This window comes from Miscanthus floridulus, chromosome 17, assembly GCF_019320115.1.
Source record: "Miscanthus floridulus cultivar M001 chromosome 17, ASM1932011v1, whole genome shotgun sequence".
NCBI lineage: Eukaryota > Viridiplantae > Streptophyta > Magnoliopsida > Poales > Poaceae > Miscanthus > Miscanthus floridulus.
Genome location: NC_089596.1, coordinates 99,816,098 through 99,831,734, shown reverse-complemented (window position 1 = coordinate 99,831,734; position 15,637 = coordinate 99,816,098).

Genomic DNA, 15,637 nt, shown 5'->3' with positions numbered 1-15,637 from the left:
GTCCACATATGTTCCTCACCATATCCCACAAAACCACCTTCTTTATTGGGCATGAGAGCATCTATCTGAGCACGAACCTCGGCACCAGTTCTCAAGTGCGGTTTAGGGTCTGTCACTTTGACACCTTTCGTAAAGCTCTTGATGTCTTCTCTGAATTCATGGTCTAGAGGGAGGAACTGACGATGCTGGTCGAACGATGAATACTTGTCACCCTTCTTCAACCAAATGACCCTCACAGCTTCCTTGCATATTGGGCATGAGAACTTCCCGTGAACACACCAGGCGGCAAATAACCCTTACGCTAGGAAGTCATGCAGGGAGTAGTGGTACCAAACGTGCATTTTGAAGCTTGTCTTTATAGCTCGGTCGTATGTCCATACCCCCTTCTCCCAAGCGTGGATCAATTCATCAATCACAGGCTCCATGAACACACCCATATTACTCCCCGGGTGTCCAGAAATTATCAACGACAAGAATACGTTATGCCATTGAAAGGAGATGCCGGGAGGGAGATTGAGGGGGATAACAAAAACAGGCCAGCATGTGTATGGGGCAGCCATCATTCCATAAGGATTGAACCCATCTGTTGCCAGCGCGACATGTACATTACGGGCCTCAGCTGCTTTGTCACGATGTTTGTCATTGAAGTACGTCCATGCTTTAGCATCAGACGGATGTACCATCTTCCCAGGATTGTACCGTTTGCCATCTTTGTGCCATGTCATCTGTTTCGCGGATTCCTCGATCATGAATAGCCGTTGGATCCTTGGCAGGAAAGGAAGGTGCCGTAGCACTCTCGCGGGGATCGGAAGCTGCTTTTTCTAACCATCACCAGAGTCTACCTCCAGGTACCTGGATGATTTACACTTCGGACAGTAATTTGCGTCCTTGTGTTATTTCCTAAATAGGACGCACCCCTTCGGACAAATATGTATATTGTCATACGACATCTTAAGCATATGAAGGAGTTTCTCTGCCTCGTACAAGTTTGTCGGCAAAGTGTGCTTCTCCGGTAGCATGGTGCCAAACATAGCCAACATCTTATCGAAGCCTTCTCGACTCAGGTTTAACTCAGCCTTCAACCCCATTACGCGTCCAACCGCATCTAGCTGAGAAATCATTGTACGCTCGTGAAGGGGTTTCTGTGCCGAGTGCAACATTTTGTAGAAGTCCTTTGTGGATTCCTCCATCTCCTCCTTCTCATGTCGTTCAGTGAAGTGAGCTTGGTGGGCATCATCTAGCATGTCTGCTACCCTAGCATCATCATTAAAAGCCTCGAGGCGTGCTCTCACCACCTCCGCTCTTATACAATCTGCTTCACCATGGTAGATCCACTGCTGGTAGCCAGGCGTATAACCATTGAACACAAGATGTCTACCCATGGTCTTCTCGTCTACCTTTCTCCTGTTGTCACATTTGCTGCAGGAACACCAAATTAGAGAATGTCCTCCTGCTCCTGGGCCAAATGCATGTTTCAAGAAACGATCTGTCCCCTTCACCCATTCATAGTCGTAGTCACTCCCGCTTCTCCAGCGCGTGTACATCCACTGATGGTCCTTCATCCTTTAACATTTACATCACAGAGTATTGTGACCATCAATTACATCTACGCGGTGTTCCTAATGTCTAATAGGTGAGGATAGGTCCTAATCCCACCCGCGGATGCATAGATGAGGTTAGTTTCTAGGCTCCGCTCCTCTCCGAGACAGAATTTCAGCAGCACCTCCCTGCTGTTCTCCCGATACACGTCCTGCAAGGGAGAGTGTGTATCCGGAGAACAACAGGGAGGTGATGTTGAAACTCCGTCTCAGACCAAAGCGGACCATGAAAACTAACCCATCTATGCATCCACAGGCCGTCCAAAAAACATGGACAATCCAAAACAGATACGGTCGCAGATATGCAAAGATCTACATACCTACGACTGTATCTCTTTCGGACGGGAGACGCCTAACTGGGTTACGCGCGGGCTACGACAGACATGCGAAAAAGAGGTTATTTATACCTAGGGTGTCGGTGAAGTCAGGCTAGCGGGGCAGTGGCGAGTCGACGCAGTGCAGGCAGAACCACGACACCTACGAAGATGATCGGGGTCCTCCGAGTCCCCTCCGACGTGCTCTTCTCCTGCATAAAAAGGCAATAGGTTATTGTTTATTCAAAATTTCGGCAGCACCTCCCCTGCACGGGGAGGTTTCCAAAACCTACAAAAAACAACAGGATGACCGACATTCATAACGGCACGAAGGCCGACAACCACAACAGCACGAAGGCCCTCATATCAATTTACGGCACGAAGGCCCACACAACCACATACGGCACGAAGGCCGACAACGCGAGTTTTACCTAGGGTTACGGTGGAGTCGGGCGTCACGGTGCGGGGGTCACTTTCTTCTCCGGCGAGGTTGAGCGGCATCGGAGTACTCCTCTCCCCCTCTTCCCTTCTCTCTTCTCCGCTTCTCCTCTTCCCTTCTTCTCTTTCTCCTCCTCCTCTCCTTCTTCCCCTTCTTCTCCTTCTTCTCTCCTTTTCCTCTTCTTCTCCTTCTCTTCCCCTTTCTCCTTCTCCTCTTCTTCTCCTTCTCTTCCCCTTCCTCCTTCTCCTCTTCTCCTTCTCTTCTTCCTCCTACTTCACCCTCTGCCTCCTCGCCTCCAACAGCAGCCCGCGACAGGGGCGGCCTGGGGGCTGGTGTCGGGGCGGGGAGGCCAGCGCGGGGGCCACCGGAGGGCCGGCCGGGGCGGCCGAGCTCCCCTTGCTCGACCGAGACGAGGAGGGGAGGCAGGGCGCGCCCCCGGGGTGGCTCTGGGGTGGTGGGGCGGCGTCGGCGGGGCGGCGCAGGGGTGGCGTTGGAGCGGCGCGGAGGTCGGGCGGCGCGGTGGTGGGGCGGCCGGGCGAGCAGCGGCGGCGGCGCGCAGCAGCGGCGTATGAAATGTGGGCGGGGATTTTGGGCCAGACTGCTGGCCGATTTAGGGTTGGGCCCTTTGCCGAGGGCCCAGATCCAGGGCCCTCGGCAAAGATTTTTTATTTTTTTTTAAATTTTCTTTGTCGAGGGCTTGGTCAGGCAAAGATCCCCTTTGCCGAGAGCCAGGCTAGGCCCTCGGCAAAGTTTTTTTTTGGTTTTTTGAACCTAGTTTTTTTGTGGTGCTATAATACATTATTGAAAACTTAATTTTAAAATTTGGGTCAATTTTGACTTTTTTGATATATTTCCCTAATTTATTTTTTTTCGTTGATTTTTTTCGAATATTTCAAATTTGAACTGCAGTTGGATGGAATAATGCAATTTAGTGATTCAAAAAATGTTATTCATGATATTTGGTGTATGTTGAGTCCCTATCCACGAAGTCGCATCAAATTTCGGGCATCTTCTTCACGTAACATGACGAGGAACTTGTCGGAAAAGTGTTTTTAAATTATATAAAATCCATACGAAGTCCAAAAATCACGAAACTTGTCAAGGTGTCATGTTATCGCATGTGTAGGCTGTGGTAAAAAATTAAGAAGGTTTCGAGCAACTTGTGACGTCGGATGCCTAAAACCCAGACATCTCCACATATGGAGATGTCTGGGTTTTAGGCATCCAACATGCGGAGTTGTCTAGGTTTTAGGCATCCGACGTCACAACTTGCTCGAAACATTCTCAATTTTTTACCACAGCCTACACATGCGATAACATGACACCTCGACAAGTTTCGTGATTTTTGGACTTCGTATGGATTTTATATAATTTAAAAATATTTTTTCGACAAGTTCCTCGTCATGTTACGTGAAAAAGATGCCCGAAATTTGATGCGAGTTCGTGGATAGGGACTCAACATACACCAAATACCATGAATAACATTTTTCGAATCAGTAAATTGCATTATTCCATCCACCTGCAGTTCAAATTTGAAATATTCAAAAAAAATCAACGAAAAGAAATAAATTAGGGAAATATATAAAAAAGTCAAAATTGACCCAAATTTTAAAATTGAGTTTTAAATAATGTATTATAGCACCACAAAAAACTGAGTTCAAAAAACCAAAAAAAAATCTTTGCCGAGGGCCTGGCCAATGGCCTTCGGCAAAGAAAATTAAAAAAATAAAAAATCTTTGCCGAGGGCTTGGCCAATGGCCCTCGGCAAAGAAAATTTAAAAAATAAAAATAAAAAATCTTTGCCGAGTGCCTGACGGCGGGCACTCGGCAAAGACTGACGCCAGTGGCCGTCGTGACCCATCCAACCATATTTGCCGAGGGCCAAGGGCTAGGCCCTCGACAAAGATTTATTTTGCCGAGGACCGTTTCTTTGTCGAGGGCCTATCTTTGCCGAGGGCTCTTGGGGCTGGTCCTCGGCAAATAGAGCCTTTGGCAAGTGTCCGAGATCTAGCCCTCGGTAAACCCAGAAACCTCGGCAAAGGATGGTTTCCAGTAGTGGCTCCAGTGGAAACAATCCCCGACCGGATGCCAAGACGGCGAGAGGTCCACGATGCAGCCGTCCATGTCGACTGCCGTGGATGGAGTTGCCGTTGTTAGCGCTAGCTGCCCAGTCGAGCAACCGCCGCCCCTCGACACCTCCCTTTCTGAGCCCCACAAAAGGTTTCGCCGGCCGGCCGAGCTCTTGCCTCTTGCCCTCGATCGTCGTTACGACGCAGCCGTCGCACGGCCGCGCGCAATAACTCTCCATCTCTCTCCCGCGCGTGCACTTTGAGTCTCCACGAAGGCGCCGGGACCGGGCGCTCGGTCGCCACTGGCCGTCCATGCATGGCCGGCCGCCGATCCATCCACGCGTCACGGCCGCCGGTCGCTGTCGCCGGCCGGTGGCTTGCGAACCCAGCTTCCGACTCCGTCGTCCTCCCCCCGTCAGGCCGTCTCAGCTCTCCAGCTCGATCGTATTATGGGAAACCCCCCAAAAAAAACGCCCCCACCCGCGGACGATGCATGTGCCATCCTCGCCGTTGGCGCGAAGGATTAGCGATCGAGGGCGCCTAATAACCGCTCTAGCTAAAACGCGATCGACGGGCCGGCCGGGGCTTAGCAGCGACGCGTGTCCTTGCCGCGGCATAAATCTGGTGGCGGTGGCGTTTGATGCGTACTACGCGCGCGATCGAGCAAGGTTGACCGGCTAGCTGCTCTCTCGTCGGTTTCGATCCCTGTCCGTGTCCGGGCATTAACACGTGCCCAGCCCAGCCCAGGTCAGTCATTTGACCCGATTAATCCGTCCATGAATGAGTCCATCCCCGCTCAATCAATGCACAAACAAAACTTACCTCCGTTTCAAAAAAAAATAAAAAACTTACCCATCCTTCTGCGGTCGACCTGCACGGCCGTCTACTTCTATATATTCTGAGTCTGTTTATCTGTAGATGCCGATAGAAAATAATCTATCTCTATACATCCTTTTTAGCGTATTGTGTGTATATTTATTGAGATTCAATTTTGATATTTTTTACTTTGTCTGATGATTTTTAATGATCCCAATTGGACGAATTGGTGGTGACGACGCACGACAAAATTTATTTACTGATAACGTAAGCGTCTTTTTTGTGTGTGTGAGAATCACGTAAGCCTCTCCTACTTCATTTGTATAGGCAGGGTAACCTGTGGGCTGTGGCGATGGATGAAGCCCTCCGATCGTCGCTGCTAGCTGCGGCTGTCGTCATGCACCCATGGATGTGTGGGCTTTGGCCTGTGGCTATGGATGGAGCTGACTTTCCTTTGGTTCAAAGGCATCCGGCCGCCGCCTGTTGACGACGACGAGGACGATTAATGACCCATGACCGGTGCACCGCTGCTCCGAGCGAGCGACTCCTAGCCTAGCTAGCTGCCCTAATTATTAATCGCGTTCGTGTTGAGCGCGTCTCCCGCCTGCGTCCACGCTGATGACCTTAATGCAATTATTAAATCATGCTAAAAGTCCATATATAAAAATCCCAGAGAACCATACTATTAGGAGTATTGTGCAGACTGATTGGAGTATATACATGTTGCACAAGGAAAAGTAATGGCAATAATAATACACTTCTATATTTCAGGTGTATGAATTTACTTTTGCTTTTGGAGTATTGTGCAGACTGTTTGGAGTACTACTTTTGTGGTTTGTATTTTGTCTTTGTGTCACAACATATTACATTTTTGTCCTTGTATGACTCTAGAAACAATTATAAATTGTTAATTGTCTTTGTGGCAATACGAATCACATTTTGTTGGGTCTGTGGTTTCGTGTAACGAGTTTTTTATTCTCGAAGAAACAAAAATTATATATTGTGCAACGAACTAAAACTGTAAATTTAATATAAAATATATACAATAACTGTCGTCTGAAATATGCAACTTCCAATCACTACGGGATACAGTAGTTTTGCCGAGTGTCAGGGGCACTCGGTAAAGGCCCAAAAACACTCAGCAAATGCTTTGCCGAGTGTAACACTCGGCATAGAAGACACGGTATTAATTTGTCGACAAACAGTAGTTTGCCGAGTGTTTTTTATCGAGCACTCCACAAATAGTTTGCCAAGTGTCAATAAACACTCGGCAAAAATAAACTCTCAGCAAAAAAATGGTGACGGGATGGCACGGTGACGGCGATTTTGCCGAGTGCACGACGGAAAAATACTCGGCAAAGTTTCTCAAGGTTGTCGAGTGTCAAGACAAAAATACTCGGCAAAGTTTCTTAACTTTGCCGAGTGTCAAGACCAAAACACTCGGAAAAGTTTCTAAACTTTGCCGAGTGTCGCGCTCAAAACACTCGGCAAACAACCGCGCAACGAACAGATTTATGGTCACTTTACCGAGTGTCCATTATAATACACTCGGCAAAAAAAGTTCCTAGATAACAGAAAATGGTCTCTTCGCCGAGTGTTTTACCTTGACACTCGGCAACTCCTCTGTTTGCCGAGTATAACACTTGGCAAAGAGACCAAGACCCTCCATTTTTTACTAATCTGTCACATATAACGGACCCCTCTCAATTCACAAAAAACCATGACAATTCATAATAAAACACCATCACATGCATAATTATATGTCACAGGTATAATAAACAATCATCATAATTCACAATAAACCATCATCGCAATTTACAATAAACCATCATCACAAGTCACAACTAAGTCGCAATAAGCCACAAATGCAAATACAATCACTGCGGGGGCTCTTGGAACCTCTACGACAAATCTGGGTCTTGAGACTGATTATTTGATGCCGCCGATTGATTCTATACAAAAGAGAAATATTCGAAACAGTGTTAACTTCCTTTTTAATAGTGTTAGACTTCATATTGCAAAGTGAATTTCAGTATCCAAAGGTGTGCATCTACAGCATACCGTAATTGTAATCACAACATTCAACACTAATGCAACACTTAAATTCGTGCTATGCACACAGCAGGCTACTTGCATGTTAAAAATAAGGGAATTAGCAAGCATCCACATATCTACGTGCTGCTGCCAGTTGCAACATGGTGTTAAGCACAGCTTGTTAATTTCGAGCAATTTATATAAAAAAACAAATGTACTTACATCCACCAGCGAGTAGCTAGCTAGCTAGTCCATGAAAAACAGAAAAATGCTTGCAGATTTATATCAAGAAAAGCAGTAAAATACTTGCAGATGTAATGTAGTAGCTAGCTGGTCCACCAGCGAGTAGCTAGGTAGCTGGTCCATGAAAAGCAGTAAAATACTAGCTGGTCCATGAAAAGCAATTTATATATAAAAAAAACAAATCTACTTGCAGACGCAATGAGCTATATCGGCAGTAAATGTTTCATTTGACGCTAAGTGCATACTGAAGAAATACATGCTTGTGAAACTTACAGTCATGCATATAACGTAAATGTTTGTTGTGGTTGGTTTCTGTTCATCTTTCTTGTAAGAAGTCATTATTTTCTGGTTCTTTTATTTATATATGATCCCCAAATATAGTTTACTTTAGCATTATGTATTGATATGAAGTTTCAAGAACTGAAATTTTTGCATGTGATGAAAACAACAGGCTGCAAGTATAAGGTGTCAAGTGACTCACAGGAGTAGTTGTGGGTGGCTGAGGTGAAGGGAATAGCATCGGTGGCGGTGGCAAAGGTTGACCCATACTCGATGCAAAATTCTGCATGTATTGGAACATTTGGTTCATCCTCAGCCGATTTTCTTCCTCCATCCTCTGCCGCTCGGCCTCTATCCTCTGCTGAATCCTCTCCTCCATCCTCGCCTCCATCTCCTCCCGTTGCTTCGTTTCTGCTTCCACTCGGGCCTATAACATTTCATCCCAATGTTACAATGCAAAGCTAAAGTACGTAACAATCAATGAACGATGAATAAAACAGAAATAACTGGAGAACCTCCATCTGGAACTGTGTAGCAGTTGGCCGTGGGCGTATCGTCGGGCTCGAGCTCGTGCTCCTTGCTCGGATCTGGGAGAGAGTGGGAGTAGAGGCCGTGTCGAGTGTACTGTCGCCAATCCAGTACCGGCCATGCTTCTTGCCTCCTCCCACCCTCATCACGATTTCTCCATCAAGATCCTGGGTGCTCAGATCGAACTATGGCCCATGAACCTGCCTTGCTCCATCACATGATGGCCAGCCTTGCTCCATCAAGTACCTGCCTTGCCATCGCTGTGTACTCACTGACATGGCTATGGATGCTGGGATCGCTGTACGCCTTGGGCGGGTCCTCCGGGTTGAAGTCGATGTTTGCCATCGCCTTGCCCTTTTTGGACAGAACCCATGCCTTCAACTGGGAGCAAGGCTGGCCATCATGTGACGACGACTGCGGCAAAAATGCAAAATGATTAGAAATTATGTAGAATTAAGTGTTAGAATAAAGAAATGAATTCGCGTACCCATTTTTCTCTGTATTCATCGAGGCTCAGGCTGCCTTGACGGTTGATGCATGTGGCATCAGCAAACGCCGGTCCTGGCAAGCGGTGTGCGTCTCCACCCACCTGGGCTCCAACACTTGTCCACCATGTATTCCTAGCACTGGGTATGCTGGGCGCACCAGTACGGAGGCACCTATGTGATCAAGTGTATGACATATGAAAAAAAATGAAATTAAGCATAATTAATCTCATAAAAAGTAAGTATTAATGTTCTATATTTACCTGCAAGAATTGTTCCCGAGTCAGGTTTATTGTTCTTGCCTCTTCTTTTTTAACCTTCATCCCTCTGTGTTGAGCATAGTAGTCGATGATGGCCTGGACGCACGCCTCGTAGTGCATGTCCTTCACGAGCTTCTTGGCGGCTTCTTTAGAGATGGAGGCCGCCTTGCCATCGTATCCCTCCTGGCATTTGTAGAAGTCCTGCATATAGACGCGATGTATACAGTGATTACTTCAAGAATGTCCAGTGAATATGATGTATTGAGCAATGTAGTGCGAGGAATACTTACCCACAGCTCGCCCTTCACCCGCTCCGCCTTGTTGGGGAATACCCTACCGTCACAATCAACGGCGTTGAGGGCGATGACGTAGTGGTCCCACATGTAGGCTGGCTACAGCTCTTTGCGGAACTACACTAAGCCAAGGAAGTGTAGCCTGCACAAAAGGCCAAGGATGCCGTTGACCTTGCGGTTGTGATCACCCCCACTGACCTTAATCCAACCCCTGCCCAAGTGATTAAGATAAATTATTAGTTTCCATTGTAATTTTCAACATATCAAACGAAAAATTATTGAGCACATCTAAAGTTACTTACTTTTTTTCAGAGGGTCGAATCATCGGGTGTCTCTCAAGAGGTATCGGTCACCTCAGGAGGGTCAAGGGACCTTGCAACCAGACCTAGGAACCCACTGCTCCTCCACCTGCTCCTGCTCCTCCTGTACCTCCTCCTCGTCACCAGAGGCGTGCGCGGAAGGTACCTCCTCCTCGTCACCAGAGGCATGGGTGGAAGGTACCTCCTCAGACGACGATGAGGGAGCTACAGGCGACGGGGGCCTCGCCCCTTTACCCTTCCCTCCACCCTTGCCTCGACCCCCCCTAAAGCTGACCCTGAAGCTCTGATCTTTTTGTAAAGTGTCGCGATCTTCCTCGTACCGCCCACCATTGTTCAATCACCTACAATTAAAAAGAGTAAACCAATCAGCACAGATAAACAAAACATACTTAGAAAGATATGACAAATAATAAATAAATTAGTACGGCTCATACATGTATTAGAAATAATCATCATGATCGGGATTAGATGGATCATAAGTCTCATCATCACTATCACGCGTGTTGATATAATCATCATGATCGGGAATGTCATCATCACTGTCATTGCCTAAATGTAATCGCTGAAGTAATTCTAAGTCCTTCACATTCTGAACCTCATCTCTAGCATCCTCGTCAGCAACCCTTTCATTGTCTACTTCCATTCCGATCGCTTCGGTTAAGTCTATCTCAAAACTCCATTCGAGCCCATCTTCTTGGAAGAACTCTTCATCATATGTGTTGGGGTCTATGTTGTAATCTTCATTGTTTGGTACAGGTAGTTTACCATGTGGTGATACCTTGTACACAACATCCCAACCCTTAAGACGGTCGTCGATTTGGCACGGGTATGAGAGATAATAAACTTGCATGGCCTATTGAGCCACAATATAGACATCGTCTCCTGGTAAGACGGATGATTGTCGAATTTCGACTAGCCCAAGATTAGGGGTCCATCTCACTACTGATGGATCAAACCAATGGCATTTGAATATGACTGGATTAAGAGGTTTGCAACCATGAAACATGAGTTCGTATATTTCTTCAATTCTTCCGTAGTACTCGACCCCATCAAAGCCTAGCGTAAAAACTCCGGTATTTATGGTTCTTTGATTGGGCCGACTCTGCTCGTGCCTTGTTGTGCGAAAGCAATAGCCATTCACATCGTAACCGGTAAACGACTTGACCCTATAGGCATAGCCATCGGCAACTTGTCTCAACTCGGCACTCATTGACACATCAGTTTGGCCCTGCAAGTTCAAGTAGGGTGGTTGAAAGGTCCTAATATGGCTAGAGGGGGGGGTGAATAGCCTATTTAAAATCTACAAATCAACTAGAGCATTTTGATTAGTATAACAAATAGTGAAATGCAAACTTGCTCTAGCTCTACAAGGGTTGCAAGCCACCTATCCAATAATTCTAGTTGTTATGATCACTAGGCACACAATCCACTAGGTCACAATCACTAAGAGCTCTCACAATTGCTACACTAAAGAGCTCCACTAGATAAACTTAATCCACAAAGCAAGCTCTCAATTCTAGCTACACTAAAGAGCTTGATATAGCTAGTTTGTGGGAATGTAAATGAGTAAGTGAGATGATTATACCGCCGCGTAGAGGAGTGAACCAATCACAAGATGAATACTTTATCAATCACCGGGAGAATACCAAAGGGTAAGAGACAACAATTTTCTCCCGAGGTTCACGTGCTTGCCAACACGCTACATCCCTGTTGTGTCGACTAACACTTGGTGGTTCTGTGGGGTGTATGACCCTAGATACCCACGGTAGGCCACATGGGCTGCGACCCTAGGGGTGGCCCAGCCCACAAGACGAAGCCTTGTGGGGCACGACTCTGCTCGGTGCCTACCGCAAGACACCGGAAAGATATCCTGAAGATATTACGAGATCTATTAGGATATGTATGATCCCAAGATCCCTGTAATCAGTTATTACTTTCTGGTTATCTCTCATATCTAACCGACTTGTAACCCTGCCTCCCGGACTATATAAGGCAGGCAGGGACCCCCTCTAAAATCATGGCATATCATACGATAGCTAATACAAACCAACAGACCATAGGAGTAGGGTATTACATCATACTGACAGCCTAAACCTGTCTAACTCGTGTGTCTCTGTTGCCTTCTTGTTCTTGATCTCACGCTCCTCTACCGATCAATCTACCTTCGTGGGATACCCCTCGGAGGATTGCTGATGATATTCTATCGATAGTTGGCACGCCAGGTAGGGGTGTGCGTGCTGTTTCCTTGTCGAACAAGATGGCTTTTTCCACAGGCTCTTCGTCCCTTCCATAGCCCGTCCAGATCTTCATGGTCGGATCCATCTCGTGGGTCATCAATGCTGACGGAGTCGGAGAACTCCTCGAGCCGGGGTAGATCAGTTCTGTGCTGATCACCCCCGCACCTGCAACTGCAGATCCGATCTCAGAGCCGATTATGAGGTCTCCTTCAGCAATGACTCGCCGTCCGCTTCCTCGCTACCAAAGGAGGTAGATCAACAACGACGATCTGATCGAATCCATCGATCGGGTCAGACTGAAGCTCGCCGATTGTCTCTCCATTACCGAATCGGCTCTAGACACCCTGGTTCAGTGTCGACCACCCTCTGATCTAGATCTATCGAAGGTTGTTCAGGAAACTATAGGGGTTACGGCCCTACCCTTCAGGTTCACTAATGCCGCCGCAGCTTACCAACACGCCCTGAGGGGCAAACTCGTCGACCAGGTAGACTACGCCCATCTACTCGCTGACTAGGTTGCCATCTAGTTTCCGCCAGCCGTCAACATGCTACACCTAGGCCAAAGCCCCGAGTTGCCCCTCCAGACCATCCCGGAAGAAACTCTAGGCTCTGAGTCTTAGGGCTCTATGGAGACCCTCGCCGAAACCTTCTCCGAGCAATTTCTCCTTCCACCCTTCCGGGGGGTGTGATCTTCAACGTCAGCATCGACAGCCCTCCTCGGAATGGCGAAACCGAGGAGGAGCGCATTGCTTGGGAGAACCAGAACATTAACCGCGCGCAGCAGCGAGAAAACAAGGCAGCCATTGTGAGGGTCGAGGCTGCTCGGAATAATCGGCTCGAATCTAAAGGAAGACCGCTCCCGCTCCACCGCGACCTCGACGAAGAATTTCTCCGCGTTGACAGCCACGATGTCTTCAAGACTCCAAGCGCCAATTTGGCAGTAGCCGCCAATGAGCTCACTCGTTTCCCTCAAACGCCCGAGCTCGCCAAGATCGCTGCCATGCTTAAAGCGGCTCACTATCTGGTCAATGAGATTCGCAAGGATCAGAGACCTTCGTGCTCCACGAGCATGATTCACCGATCAGCTGCGTCGAGATCCAATCGCTGCCCCAGTCAAAGCCATTTCGCTGACCAGTCGCTATCTCCCCAGGGGGAGCCAGGAGAGGGGCATCGCATCGAACACCATCGCCAACACGACCAGGAGGTCGAACAGGACGCTCGAGTGCATCTCAGCAACCTCCAGGATGCATGACGGCATATCGAGCAATGTCGCTTCGGTCGCCATGAAGACGAGGTGCGTCACCGCCAGGAGTACGAAAAGGAGTACGGCAACCCAGACTCAGCCCTCGAGCCTATCCCAGACCGCAATGCCATAGACGATGGTGTCGACAACCCTAAGGGGCCTCCAGCTTTCACAAGGGCACTCCGAACACTTCGGTGGCTCGATGGTTTTAAGATCACCGGGGTCGAGCCCTACGAAGGAAGAATGAACCTGACTCAGTGGCTGCAGGCTTACGCCACTGCTGTCTGCGCCGCCGAAGGAGACACCAACGTCATGGTGAATTATCTCCCCATCATGCTCACGCCACCCGCCATGAGCTGGTTTACCAGCCTTGTGCCGAACTCCATCGGATCATGGGAAGAGCTGAAGAAAGTCTTCACCGACAACTATATGGCCACATGTACTCGACCCGACACGAAGCATGATCTCAGCCGCATCAACCAGAAGCCATCCGAGCTCCTCTGCAGCTACATCTGACATTTCTCCGAGATGAGGAACTCTATTCCCAACATCACGAAAGCTGAAGTCATCACCGCCTTTATCTGAGGACTCCACCATCGCGAGCTTTGCTCCAAATTCAACCGCAAGCCGCCCACCGGTATCAGCGACAATGAAAACCACCGCCAACCAGTACACCGATGCCGAGGAAGCCGAGGTGCGCTTCAATGAGGATGCAGGCACTCATCGCCCGTCTCACCGCTATGACGATCGCCCCGACGACCGGTGCCACAGCGACCGCCACCCCGACGACTGCAGCTACCATCGCGACAGCGACCATGATCGGACAGGAGGACACAGGCCTAGCCAAAATCGCCGCCGCCAGCTAGAACACATCGTCACCGCCGTCAGTCAACCTCGCGCCAAGTGCAGTTATGACAAACAATACCAAAAGATCCTCGACGACCCGTGCCCTCTTCACAAGAATGCCAAACATAAGATGAAGGACTGCATTGGTCTGGCTAAGGAGTTCCAGGATAAGAGGCTCGATGACGACGCCAACGATGGAGCCGGAGGTCGCCGACCACCTGGGGGCAACAACAATGCCTTTCAAGACCACGATAAGGTGGTTGCCACCATCTTCGGGGGCCTCGCCTCCACTAAGAGTAGAAGAGAATGGAAGCTCACCGCCCGACGAGTGCTCGCCGTCACTTCAGAGGAAACCACCACCGACCCCAGCTATCACCCATGGTCTGAGGTCCCCATCACCTTCAGCAGGGCTGACCAATGGGTAGACATACCCTATATAGGGTGTTTCCCCCCTATCCTCGATGCAACCATCCAGAAGGTGCTCTTTAGAAAAGTCCTCGTTGACGGTGGCAGTGCTTTGAACCTACTCTTCGCCGGGGCCCTAAGGGAGTTGGGCCTCGCGATAATAGGTCTCACACCCTCGGACTCCTCCTTCTGGGGTGTGGTACCTAGAAGGGCATCCAAACCACTTGGAGAGATCACCCTACCAGTACAGTTCGGCACGGCAAGCAACTACCGCATCGAGCATATCAACTTCTATGTCGCTGACTTCGACACCGCCTATCACGCCATACTTGGCCGGCCAGCTCTGGCCAAGTTCATGGCCGTACCGCACTATGCATATCTGGTGATGAAGATGCCTTCGCCTGCAGGAGTCCTGGCTCTATGGGCCAACCTCTCCGTTGCCTACACCTGCGAGACAAAGAGTCTCGCTCTCACCAAAGCCACCGACCTCTCCATCCAGATGGCTAGCGTGGTCATCGAAGCCAAGACAACACCCGCCGATGACATGGAGATCCCAGAGCTAGAGCTTCCCTATGCCTCCGCCAAGTCTAAGGAAATCAAGGAGGTCGGCCTCGGCCTCGATGATGTCTCCAACACCGTGAAGATTGGGGCTCACCTTGACCCCAAATAGGAAAGCGCGCTCATCTCCTTCCTACGTGCCAACACCGATGTGTTTGCTTGGAAACCTATAGACATGCTAGGGGTACCACGGGAGAAGATCGAGCACTCCTTGAATGTCTCGTCGACCACCAAACCGATCAAGCAGAAACTCCATCGATTTGCGCCAGACAAGAAGGAGGCTATTAGGGTAGAAATAAAATGGCTCTTAGTTGCTGGGTTCATAAAAGAAGTGTATCATCCAGATTGGTTAGCAAACCCTATTCTCGTTCGAAAAAAGAATAAAGAATGGAGAATGTGTGTTGATTATACTGATCTTAACAAACACTGCCCTAAAGACCCCTTCGGCCTACCTTGGATAAACAAGGTTGTAGACTCTACCACCGGCTGTGAACTGCTCTCCTTCCTTGACTGTTACTCTGGATATCATCAAATCTCCCTTAAGGAAGAAGACCAGATCAAGACATCATTCATTATGCCTTTCGGTGCGAACTGCTACACAACTATGTCCTTCGGACTCAAGAACGCCAGGGCTACCTATCAAAGGGCCATCCAGATGTGCCTCAATCAC